Source organism: Poecilia reticulata, chromosome 4 (genome assembly GCF_904066995.2).
Source record: "Poecilia reticulata chromosome 4, P_reticulata-male-v2, whole genome shotgun sequence".
In the NCBI taxonomy this organism is placed as follows: Eukaryota; Metazoa; Chordata; class Actinopteri; order Cyprinodontiformes; family Poeciliidae; genus Poecilia; species Poecilia reticulata.
Window position 1 is genome coordinate 28,081,985 of NC_088833.1, and position 11,098 is coordinate 28,093,082.

An 11,098-nucleotide genomic window follows, 5' to 3' on the forward strand; every position below is an offset into this window, starting at 1 on the left:
TGGAAAGAACTCAGCCAAGAACCTGCATACTCCCCCTGATGACCACAGGGCAGCTAGTCTGGTATGTCAAGGTCAAGGCACCAAACATGGGGCAGTATGGCATTGGAAAACAACTACAAGAGGGAAACAAACTGGTAGGTAATATCACATCTAATGGCCAAATGGAGATACACTTCTAAAAATGTGGGGTAAATTTAATCAACCTTCCAGCTACTTCTACAGTTGGCCTGCTGGGGGCAGCAAGGTGCTCTCCTGAGCTGGTGTAAATGCTATTATCAGTAGAAGAAGAGGACCTAGACATGTACTCTATTCCTGACGTAAAGCTGTTGGCATAAAAATCAACAAACTTTTCTTTTTTTTTTTAATAAAGAGTCAAAACATTCAATTGTCATAGGCCTGGCTAGTTTTTGACAAGCTGGTCTTTTCACCCCTTCGTCTTTTCTTTTTATATTTTTACATTGCTGAGCTTTTTTTCCCTCATCTTTGATGATCAATTCACGTCATTTTCTAGACTTGAATGCGTGAAATTTCTGGACTATTCTAGTCCTTTCCTGCTAATATTACCTGCACCTGCTAGAATCTGGGTATACTGCAAGTCTGCCCTCTCTCATGGCAGAGCAAAAGAGGACAGTGGATGATTTTCAGACCTTTGCCGAAGTCGATAACATTGGTAGATAAGATCAGATTCTCATGTAAGCATAGGACAATCAACGATCTCCCAAAATTAAGAAAATCGGGGATGATTTAGCAGTCAGTCGATTTAGGCAGAAATATCAGGTGTTTGAAAGGAGCTAAAGCCTAAATAACGCTCCAAAGCACAATGAATTCATATTCAGTCACAAGTGTGTTATAATAAACTTGTAACAAGATTACAAGTTTATCAATGCCCATTAATAAACATTAATAAACCCTGCCATGCAGGGTAAACAGTAAAGAAATGTTGTTTCAATAAGCAGAAGAAACTTGCTGCTTGCTTGCCTTTACCTAACTAAACTCTTTCAACAACAGAACCAGGTGAGTCAATAATGTCTGCTTGTTGGCTCAATAATTCTGGTGTCTGGTTACATAATCATTTATGTATTATTGACAAATCTGTTTAGTGTGTAAACAATCCACACAGAACACCAGCAACAGTACATGGAGGATCCTGTAGTTGGTAAAAACACTGAACCGTCTCTTTTAAACTACTAACTAATAAAAACGTTATCTGCAATACGGGGCAAGGCACCGTGTTACATGTTGCACCCATCCTTGAGAGTCCTACACACATTTGAAGCAAGTATTGGTACGTTAATGTTATGCCATGCATGTTGTGTGACGAGCTAAGAAATGCTTGTTAGGCCCAAATCTATCCAAAACCTGTACTCGAGCTTATTTTGGGTACATATTTACCAAGATTATGTCTTTGTCTGAAAATATCATTAGGTTATCAGTAGAAGACCACCACAAAGAATTCCACAATATCTTATTTATTAAATATATGCATAAAAGAATGATTTAAACTATTCAGGGAGGCTGCCAAACACCGGACAGTGGACCTGGAGGAGCTGCAGGAATTTCTGGTTCATTGTGTTCTACATCTTGACACTGGTTTCCCCCAAAGTCTATTCTCCCAAACCAAATATCCAAATCCTAGTTAAAATCTTCAAATAAAACCCCCCAAAAAACAGCTATGGAAGAATGTGTTATGGTCTGAGGAATCCAATCAAAAAGGTTGGTTTGCAAAACAAACAAAACACATTTTTGAGGAGTTCCAAAAATCAGTAAGTTTTCACCCAAACTTTCAGGTTTCTGCCAAGTAAGCTGAAGATGAAAATGGCTCCTAATTTTCTGCATCAATGTAAATAAAGGTGCATAATATATCAAAACGCTTACTGATATCCTAACTTCAATGTGTGTTATATTACAACTGCAATTAAATGATGAGATCTTGATGTGCAAGTCTGTAACAAAACGTTCTATGACTAAAGTTTATTCGTTACTCAGTTCATTTAATGACACCAATTTAGATTCTTTGAGGGGCAGGTGGGAGTTGGACTTGGAGGAATCCATATCAGACACAGTTTGGCAAAAAATTATTCAAAATATCTATTTGTCCTCAATATGTCTGAGACATGTTATAGTTCAATTCAAGGTAGCACATCGTTTACACTGGTCTAAGGACAGATTGTGCAAACTCAAAAGGAACTTGGACCGGACGTGTGATCGTTGTAAACAATCTCCAGCCATACTTTTACACACATTCTGGTCGTGTCCAAAGTTGCATGGATACTGGCAAGGCATCTTTGACACCTTCTCAGGAATATTTGGACGAACTGTTCATCACCACTCATCTCTCTCTTTAGGGTGGCTCCAGCGGAGGCCTCCTTCAGCAAACATCAGAGAACTGTGTTGGCTTTCTGCTCTGTTCGAGCTAGAAGACTCATTATTCTTCGATGGAAGGATCCACATCCTAGCCACAAGAGGAGATCTCGAAGGGAAAAACGCCCTGAGCAGCGATCCATTTGAAAACCGTTTGGAAATATTTGCAAAACTATGTCTGGGTACTAAGAACCAATTTTGACAGTTTTTGACCAGCATGAACATATTCTCCTTTAATAAATGATAATTTTTTTCTTAAATATTTATGCATAATCTGCATCAGCGAATTAAAATGATGACTTTTATATCAATTGGCTTTTTTTTTCACCACTCATTCTTACAGTGGGGAAAAAATATATATAATTACAGAAACATTATGTGGTAATTCTTTGTGAACTATATCTCATCTGACACACTTTTGCTCATGACAACAGGTGGGGGGTTATTTCTCCCCTTCTTTTAAAAATCCACCACCCAGAATCAAACTCCTTCAAGAGTTTCCTCATTAAAATATGCCAAGAAACACAAACAGCAGAAGCTACCAGGGGGGCCCGGGCTCAAAGGCAGCCGAGGCATTTATCTTTCAACTTAAACATCATCAGCACTGTCAAATGAGCCCCTTTTTAGCCTGAGATTTTAAAGACAGTTCTGTTTAATGTTGGTTGAATTGAAAATGTGTCGCAGTGACGCAGATGTATTCGGTTTGATGACAGCTCTCCCTCGGGGGATCTTGTGTTATTGATTTGAAATTCACATCTAAGGCAAACTTTGTGTTCGGTCTTTTTAAGAGAAGAAAGTTGGGATTTATTTTTCATTTCATAACGGAGTCACATCTAAGGTCTCGACCGACGTTCTTGTTGCTCTCACGAGGAGGGAGCGGAGCGGAGGCTCTAAACTTTCACAAAGGTTTTCGGTTAAGGCGGCAGGAGGCGGGAGACCTTCACATGAATAACAGAAAACCTACTTAACATGAGGAACCTGGACCGACTCTCTGTAACTATGGTGTACAAGTTCATTCACACTACACAAGAATCTCATAGCGCATCTCTTCTTAGATACACAGGGTTTTGCAATCCAGACGGTAATTAGAAGGAGAATATAAAGAACACTCTAGGGAGGATCATTATAACAGCGCACTCTGCATATTTCTGTCCACCATAACCTAGAATCCATACGATTGTATATGCCTTCTATGCACATTTGACTTTATCATAACACCCTGACTGATGGCGGGGGGGGGGAAAGTAGCTGTGACTTTCCAGTTCGGTGTAAATCTCCCTCGACGGACCAGAACCAGTTAGTGTCATTTGTAAATTATAAGTCTGAGAGAAGCAAAGATGTGGGGTGCCTCAAGGCTGTGTTCTCAGCCCATTTTCATTCAACATTCACACGCTCTCCCTTGTTTAGATCATGCAGTGTTACATCATCTCTTACCACACCTTGGCTGATGACATTTACGTTTCTTCGTCACCACAAGGCTACAGTCCTTTAAAGTTATACAGTAAGTGACTACATGCAATACACTTGAGTAAATGAGGCAGAATTTTCTCAAGCTTAAATCTAAGAAGGCATGTCTTCTTTTTGGGCTTAGAAATGCATTGTCAGGACATGAGCACCTAATGATCTACTGTACGGTGGTGCTAAAACTTACAGTGTGTCATAAGTATGTTTAAAGACTAAAATCTACATTTCTTTTAAAATGTAAAGAAAAAAACCTCGAGCATTAGTTTTTAGTACAATAGATTATTGTAATATACCAGTCATGCTGTACTGACATGCTTTGTATTTCTATGCAATATCAAAAAACAGCTTTAAATAACGGGGTTGCCTTTCTACTGCCATGGTATTGTGGAATATGTAATTTGATCTCAAGCTAAACCACACCATCCCAGTTATTTTGAACATCTTGAAGAAATCTTATAACATGACTTGCAGCTTTTAGACACATATATACACTCCACAAATTTGCAACCACCTCAGAATTTATGGAAATTGTGTTCAAATTTTGTAATGAAATGTTCACATATAAACTTTGCTAAGTTGAAGTTAATTGTGCAACAATGGAAATTTACTCACAGCAGCATTCTAAATGCTTGGATTTGCTGACACTGCAGGGGAATTGGCTCAATTTTTCCAATCATTTCAGCAAATAGGAATTTTGACCAATTGGGAGGAGTCAGAATAGAATTTAGCTGCCAAAGCAAATAAAGATAAGTGGAAATATTCACACAAAGGTAAAAAATATATACAAGTACACATTTACCACACAAGAAAAATAATACTGTGCAGTTATTTAAAAGACTATATAAACAAAGAATTTTTCAGCCAAACATGATCTGGTCCATGATTTGTAATGTAACAAATTAAAAAATATCACTGCACTGTAAATGCTTCACCTTTCAGCCTGAAACACACAACATAAACAATACTTTCTGTTTTGGTAATGTAATTAATTTCTTCACATTCAAACCAAAGTCAAAACATTTTTGATAACCCAACATAAGGGACTGGATAAATGAAAATAAAAAGTGTCCTCGCATGTATCAGATATAACTAAATAAATAAGAAAAATCAGCGAGCCAGCGCAAGCCAGAGTTTTGACCAACAGTAAGAAAAGGGATTATAAGACACTTGTCTCTAAACTACTGCACTTCCTGTTAGTAAAATGGTAGATTTAACATCTCCTTATTGGTTTGAGAACAACTGCAGTTTGGAGTTGCTAATCAAGTGTAATAAAAAAAAAACTAAATCTCTCAGATCATCAGAGACCTTTGTGTATCCAGGACAAGAACCAGAACCAAACAAGGCACCATACCGTTTCTCTGCTCCTCAACATTGGAATCAACTTCCTTAAAAAGTTGGCATGTGCAGACACTAATTTAAATCAGAACTGACAACATTATTATTTAATGCAACTTTTTCTACAAAGACTAAAGCTTATCTCAACTGTTTATCAGTTTCTGTCATTGGTTCTTATCAATGCGCTACAATTTGTATTTTACTACTTCCTTTTTTTAAGTCATGCATAAAGCTGAATGCAGCTCCATTAATGTATTGTTAGTCGCGTCAGCTTGTGCTTCAATGTGCTGTTTGTTCTGTAAAAGCACTTTATATTGGAATATGTATGAATCGTGCAACAGAAAATAGAATCAAACTCCATTTTTACAAGGATTCTCTCATGTGCTTTCTCTTTTACAGAGCAGGCTGGTAATAGATTCTCATGGTGTAAAAATAATACAGTAACAAAGATTGAAAATTTAAAACAAAAATCATAACTTTATCTAATTGCAGTTTCTAAAAGAAAACTACAAGTTTACTGCTCTTAAAGGAACATATTAAATCTTACAGTCATAACTTATTTATAATTAAATTGTCATTTTTATCTGAATGGTTCACAAAAATGGACCTAGGTGTTACAAAAAATTAAGCCGGAGCTCGATTCACGTAGCTAAGGTGACGTCACAGATTATGTATGACACCTTTTTGGGGTGTGTGATGTAGTAATGCTCAAAGAGACCAAAATTAGTAATATAAACTAAAACTCTTATAGATTGAGGCAACAGATGCCTTCACTCAGCCAGCTGACAGAAAAGCGCACAGCAACATCTAGGAGGAAGGAGATTACAGAACTTCTCTATGCTACACACAGCTGGAACAAATCGGAGTCGACCCGGCTTGTTTTTTCACGGCTCAATGAAAATGGCATTTGTACACAGAACCACGTTGTATTTTAGAATCTGGACTTGCGTCCCATGTGCAGGAGAAAGTTTTGTTTTTCTAAAATGGGAACTCTTTAAAAAAAAAAAAAAAAAAACTGACTCCATAGTTAAAATTTCACCCTCATGAAATGACATAAAAGCCCAACCTCTAACCTCAAAGGCGTTACACAAACAATAGCGGCCGGCTACATGTTGGTCTTGCAGATTATTCGTTTTATAAAACATGAAACAGAGAAAAAGCTTGACTTTGTTGTTACGCCACACAGCTAAACTCTAATTTGTTGTTTTTCATTCTTGTTTTCTTGGCTTTATGCGAGCACCCTGTACTCCATGTTTTGTGCCACTTACAGTTCTAGCAAAGTAAAAATAGCATTTTTGGGCTGTTGTTGGTATATGAAGACATTTCTGGAAACATTCCCGTGTGGACAGGCACCTAAGTTGTGAGCTGCAGAGTAATAATCACAGCAAGTGTAATCAACAGCAAGTACAGTAAATAGGCCTCGCTTAAACTGACCAGTCCAGCAAAGGTCGGTGCGGCTGGAAAGACTATTTTGTCTGTTTCCACTATAAAACCGGCCCATAGAACCAAACCTTACCGCATCATTGCTGAGCTCGATTAATTTATAGGTCCGTAGAACAATGGCACAGTTAACTACTGGTATCATACAACACAGGCCATGTCTCATATTTGTATGACATTAAAAGAACCTGGAACTTTTGTTTTTCCACTGAAAGCTCTGGTTTGCACAATAAATGCCATGTGGGTGAAGGTTTATGTATGATACTCTGATGTCCCATTCTCCTGAAGGCAGCACAGAGCTGCACCACCAGAAACTGACAGAAACACTGAAGAGAAGAAGAGCTATGATTAATGTAGTTACAGTTCTATCCATGTTTTAATGTTGCAGAGTTCAGTCGTTTTGCAAATGGTTCAAAGTTTAAACTGGCATGTTGAACATCTTTTATCTGGTAATTTTGTGCAAGATTTAACAACTAGAAAATGGCAAAGAATAAGAATGTTGTTTCCACTCTGATTGGCTGCTGTTAGGCCTACAAATTTTAACTTGAATGTTCATTGCATTTTTCGTAGACATCTGTGAAAATAATTTCTATTCCCATGGCTTTTTTGTTCTCTGGGAAATTATTTTTGATGATAAATACAGAAACAAGCATAAAAATCAAAACTTCTACAACAGTGATAGTAATATTAATGATAAAATAATGGTCAGTGCAAAGTAGCCTGCAAATTCTTTGGTGGGGGGCGTTGCTAGGGGGGCGCTGACCCGAAAAAGGTTGAGAAACACTGGTCTAACTGGTAGTGGTAAGATCTCCTGAATAAGCAGAATACACAGAACCTTAAAATAAGCCCCTTCTTAAGGGGAGAAGGGGCTTATTCTCCCAGGAGAATAAGGGGTGGTACAAGCCGGAGCTGTAGCTTGATTGGCAGCAGACTGCATTTGTTGATTGGCCCATGGATTCTGCAATGAGACTATAGTTGGTGAGATGCAAATATCAGTAACTGGTCAAACGTTGAGGTGTAAATCTTTTTTTCACTTGTGGTGGCAGAGCATCTACGGCATCAACTGGACAGGACAACCCGCAACAAACAAATATATCAAGAGATTTCAGAGAAACTGGCCGCCTAAGGGTGCATGCAAAAAATAACACTGGAGCGTCGACTACAGCAGCGTTTCCCAACCCTGGTCTTCAAGGCACACTGCCCTGCACGTTTAATGTGTTTCCTTGCTTCAGCCTAGGTGATTTCAACTGACAGTAGTTTGCTGAAATGCAATCAGCTGAATCAGGCAGAGAAACATCTAAAACGTGCAGGGCAGTGTGCCTTGAGGACCAGGGTTGGGAAAAACTGGACTACCAAACCTGCGCACCCACAGCCTGTCCACGTTCCTCCATTTTAGTGAGGAACAGCCTGCCATGAGAAGACACAACCAACTTGGCTAGAACCGAACCTGACATTAACCAGCTAGAGTGAGACTTGAAGTTGGAGAAGGGGCAACAGCGTACCCCTATAGGGCACCAAACCACACCGACCCATGCTGGGTTTCTCTAAAAACAAGGAAGTAGATCCCTGAAGTGAATGTTTTACTCTTGATGTCATTACAGCTGCATCACTGTGAACTTTGCAGCATTTTGTAGTCAGATTTTTTATAACCAGATGAATGATGAAACAGGTAAACATTAAGTAAAACACAGAGAGGGTATCCTATATCATGATTCTGTTATATATGGCATGATGTTCAGTGCTACATATGAAGAAATAAGTTACATTATGCTGTAAAGTGTAGCTCTGAGGAGCCCGGTGTGTTCTTTGAACTCCAGGCCTGCATGCTGATCTCAGAGCAGTGCTCTGAGGATGACACAGGCCCACTGTCACGTCTGCTTAATTATCTCTCTGCCTGCGTATATGAGCGATAAGCGGGTCTAACATGTAAGGTCTAAAGGACACAGCCTTCGCAGTAACCCCACGATGACATACAACTGCCTGCAACTTTAATGACACACCGTGAACTGCACTAACGTGGCAAATCTGCGCTGTCGTAAACACCCAGCCAGGTCTTGTCATACGTCACCCGCTACGCCTGAAAACTAACTAAATAAATAAGGACGACACCGGTTTTCTGCGACTTCAGTGCGCACGAGTTTCTTTATAGTGAAACTCGGCGACATATTTCTGTGCAGAAAAGGGGGCTCTCCTTCACTCTCCGGTGACAGTCTGTTCTTCCGCATTGCTCGACTTGCGGACCACTAAAGCTAAAGCAGAACCCACCACCCCCCCGGCCCCCTCTCTCTCTTCAGAGAAGCAGGGAGTCCCGAAACTTTTGACGGGCTGCACACGCTGTCTGATATTTTTTTCCCCCCTCAACGCATGAATGAGCTCCTCTCTCTGCTCGAGCTAGCGACATGTTAGCTTTGTTAGTACCCTAATGTAACATTCCTACCGGGCCAAGGCTATCCGCGTCGAGTCCACGCCCTCACTGTTAACTCCGTCCGAGCTACAGTCAAACTCATATTCGCGTCCCAACAAGGCCGAACAAAACTGCAGAGAGGAGCTGTTCCAAGCTCCAATCAGTTTACCAAGCCGAGCAGCGCCCGGTCAGCTTAAACCGTTTCAACAAAAGAAGTGGAACCGATGCTCGGGCTTACCTCGCTTTCTAGGAAACGAGAGAGAGGCTGAAGTCCCAACCAAAAAAAAAAAAGACAGCCCCCCCACCCCCCAAAAAAGGGAGAAGTCCAACTTTTCTTGATCCAAATTGTGGGAGAGTTGAAGGCAGTGACGTCACGCCCTGAAATTCCAGCCGTCTCAGTCAGATCAGAGGTTTGCCCATGTAAGGCAGCAGGCCAAAACACTGACACACACACGCGGCACAGCACTCACACACTGCTGTCTGCACAGAGGGAAAAGAGCAATATACTTTACATTACTTCTCCCTGCGATAACATATGTCGCCGAGAAACAGAGACACATAAAATTAAACATCTCCACGTTTATTGTACAGTCAGAGGCGTATTCAGGAATCTCCAGGTCTCTGGGCTTCAGACAGTTTTAAGGGGGCTCTACCCCAGTCTGTGCAAGTTTTGATAACTGGATGTTCTCATCATCAGTCAACACAAACCAGAGGTTTTTCATTTTCAAAGTATAAAATATTAAATTGAAATACCAGCTGTGTTTCTTTTTATGGCTCCAAACTGGAGGAGAAGCATGTTTTGAATGCCCTTATAGGGAAAATTCTCAAAGAAAACTGTTCAAAATCCTATGTTGTTTACATGTTCAGATGTTTCTGTGATCAAATACATGCTGGTAAAACTACTCGAGCTAAATGTTGTGCTTGGATTAAGCCCAAAATATTCAAACAAAGAACTTTGCTTCTCATAGGAAATGAGAGCTGTAATGTATTCTACTTTAAAATTAACATGTATTTCTTTTTTGACAGGTATCTAATGAAAAACATACAACTATTGATACGTGCACTGACTTTACCCACTTTTTTTCAAAGAGTAAAAGTGCCAAATAATGTTTAAAAAGAATCTCTTTTGAGAATAGAATGATCCAGTTGAGATTTGTTCAAAGTATTTTAGTGTTTTAAACAATATATGATCAAGTATGGTCGAGGTTCATTTCAAAATTGCACTTTAGTTAGATACTAAAAAACAGGTAGTGTCTGCGTCATTAGCAGCTAACATTTAGCCTCTTTTGTTATCCTCAAAGTTTAGTCATATCTTATACGATGTCACCATTATTTTTCCCTTCATAAAATGTCACACAAACAATTTTACAGTTTTTAACTCAGTCTGTACAACAGGGCAACTCAGGAACCACTTCCTCTCTTACTTCAAAATAAGAGTTTCAAGTGTAGCTAAAAAAATAAATAAATAAATCCAGCTTTCGCATTTAGGCTTCATTAAAATAGCTCACATTTATTTCACCAGACAAGTGACAAGAACCGAATAGTGGTTTGCTACAAATACTTTGACTAGAAATGTAAAGGTATTTTTTAATCTTGAGATTTCATACCACAAGCTTTAATTAAGTAAGGCCAATAGGCCTCAATCACATAAAAACAGATTTTCTAAAGGCATCTTTTACTATTAAATTATTAACTCATAAATAATTGATGCAGTCAACCTTCACACTGTTTTGTTGTTTTGTTTTGTTTTTCCCATTGTTGCTGTTTTTTCTAAATGAAAACAGTAGAAATAATCTGACAAATAAAAAGCACTACTACTACTTGTGATGGTCTTGGGGTTAAGGGTTAGGTTTGAGGTGGATTTCTCACAGCATTGCTTTAAATAGTTACATGTGGTTATCTATACTTCAGAGTGATAAAGGTGATTTTTGCTAAAATATTTTGTCATTAAAAGAAGAAAACCTGATCTTGGGAGCCCCCCAAAAACATGCTGCTCTGGGCTACTGCCTGGCTAAGCCTACGCTAAAGTCCAGGCCGATGTGCAGTGGACACCTATGAAGTGAAAATCGGAAGACAAAAAGCAACACTAAACAA

General features: G+C 39.2%; 1 protein-coding gene across 5 annotated transcripts in view; it reads right to left on the reverse strand.

Moving 5' to 3' along the window:
* lpp (LIM domain containing preferred translocation partner in lipoma) overlaps positions 1 to 9,443 on the reverse strand; it is a 186,793-nt gene extending 177,350 nt beyond the window's left edge. For 2 of the 5 annotated variants that reach the window (XM_008407671.3, XM_017304533.2), the window contains exon 1: positions 9,038 to 9,221. The gene's annotated coding sequence lies outside the window, so the exon portion shown is untranslated. Of the gene's footprint in view, positions 1 to 9,037; positions 9,222 to 9,242 lie in introns of those variants that run through there. The other 3 variants (XM_008407672.3, XM_008407670.3, XM_008407668.3) reach the window with 3 other exon arrangements.
* Between the last annotated feature and the right edge of the window lie 1,655 nt (positions 9,444 to 11,098).